The 2,355-nt window shown below is 34.6% G+C and overlaps 1 pseudogene; it reads left to right on the forward strand.

Annotated features, from left to right (window-relative positions):
- Positions 1–221: 221 nt before the first annotated feature.
- LOC106740721 lies at positions 222–1,513 on the forward strand (annotated as a pseudogene).
- Positions 1,514–2,355: the final 842 nt, after the last annotated feature.

Here is a 2,355-nt window from a genome sequence, read left to right on the forward strand (position 1 = left end):
AGTTCTGTTTGCTTATATATTAGGTTGGCAAAGATGAAATTTATAATTAATAATATTGCCAATTGTAACAGCTTATTATTTGACATTGGCTTAATATATCACCGTTCTGCTTTTTTTGTTGGAAAGTTACATATCTCGCCTGTTTAAAGATCATCACAGAAAAATCATTGTAAGCTTTAAAAAATATTAAAACCTTTTTTTAAAAATTAATTTTGTTGAAAATGGAACGGTCGGAAATTCGCACTATTATGAAGTATGAGTTCTTACGTGGAATTACGGCATCGCAGACCGCGCGAAACATTAATAGTATATTTGGTTCTAATGTTATTACGTAGCAGACAGTATCAAATTGGTTCGCCAAATTTCGTACAGGTAACTTTGACCTCACAAATGAGCCACGCAGTCGCCCGGAATCAAAGGTCAATAATGACGAACTAAAGGTCACCGTTGAGTCTGACCCATATCAGAGTGCCTATGAATTATCGTTGAAGTTTGGTGTTAGCAAACAAATGATATTAACTCATTTAGCTCAAATCGGTAAAGTGAAAAAGTTGGATAAGTGGGTTCCACATGAATTGAATGAAAAACAGAAACAAAAGCGTTTGGAAGCTTGCTTGATGTTGCTTTCTCGTCACAAATCTGATCCATTTTTTAATCGAATTGTCACTTATGATGAGAAATGGATCCAATATGACAATCGCAAACATTCAGCACAGTGGTTGGACAAGGATGAATCACCAAAACACACTCCAAAGCGCAATATTCATGAAAAGAAGCTGATGGTGAGTGTTTGGTGGTCTAGCGCAGGTGTGATCCATTATGATTTCATGAAACCTGGCTCATCGATCACANAAAAACAGAAACAAAAGCGTTTGGAAGCTTGCTTGATGTTGCTTTCTCGTCACAAATCTGATCCATTTTTTAATCGAATTGTCACTTATGATGAGAAATGGATCCAATATGACAATCGCAAACATTCAGCACAGTGGTTGGACAAGGATGAATCACCAAAACACACTCCAAAGCGCAATATTCATGAAAAGAAGCTGATGGTGAGTGTTTGGTGGTCTAGAGCAGGTGTGATCTATTATAATTTCATGAAACCTGGCTCATCGATCACAGCAGAAATATACTGCAACCAACTGGACGAAATGATGCAAAACTTAAGGAAAAACAGCCTAGATTGGTCAACATATCGACTCCTATTTTATTGCATGATAACGCTAGACCACACACTGCACAAATGACTGTGGCAAAACTACCGGAATTGGAGTTGGAACTTCTTCATCATCCTCCATACTCACCAGACCTAGCCCCCACTGACTACGACTTCTTCCGCAATTTGGACAACTTTTTAATAGGAAAACAATTTAATTCCGACAATGCTGTAAAACTGACTTTTCAGGAATTCATTGACTTTCGTCCGCCAGGGTTTTATACGACCGGCCTGAACAACCTGCCGCTTAAATAGCAAAAGTGTATAGACAATATGGGTGCATACTTTGATGAATAAAAGAATACCTTATATTTGTATATTATCAACCAACTTTGACTTTTTTTCTACAAATTTCATCCTTGATGACCTGATAATATTAAAAATAAGCAAAATTTCTTTTACAATTTTAAAAACATTTTGAAATTTTTATTACAATTGCTAGTTAAAATTATAACAACGATTGCAGGCGTATAAATATATTAGTACGAAATATTAAACACAAATTATGATTAATCGTTAATTATTGGGCGTCTTATGTTAATTTATGTCTAGTCGTCATTTGCATGAACATTTTATAAAAATGAAAAAAATGTTGGAAAAAAGTGGACTCAAATGCGTAACATGCATTTCAGATTTTTGCTCTGCCACGCTCGCTACTTACTAAACTTCTCTTCGTAAGCAGCACTTATGGCACGCGAGGAACTTGACATGCAAATTTCTCGCGAATGCTTGAGAGTTGCACCGTGTCACTTGCCTATTTATTATAATGAGGCTTTATATCATAACATATTAAAATGTCAGCGAAATTGTGACAAATCTAATCATTCCCTTGTTAGACAATACGAGATATAGCTAGAACGTAGAAATAGTGTAATACATAAGGCCTCAAGATCCAGAATACTCGAGTTCACAATACTTCAAGTTTGATCAGTAGTAAACATGTTTTTCAAATACGAAATGAATTAAATCAATTAAATGCCACATAATTAAGGAGATTTCACGCAAAATCATTAACGATATTCTAAGAATGATGCGAAAAAACATAGTAATAAATAAACATTTTTTTAAATATGAAAATATACAATGTGACCATTGGAATTGTGTCTAAAATAAACGGTTGTATTTTCTTTTTGCGATTT

Source organism: Dinoponera quadriceps, unplaced genomic scaffold (genome assembly GCF_001313825.1).
Source record: "Dinoponera quadriceps isolate SergipeBrazil2010 unplaced genomic scaffold, ASM131382v1 scaffold74, whole genome shotgun sequence".
Classification (NCBI taxonomy): domain Eukaryota; kingdom Metazoa; phylum Arthropoda; class Insecta; order Hymenoptera; family Formicidae; genus Dinoponera; species Dinoponera quadriceps.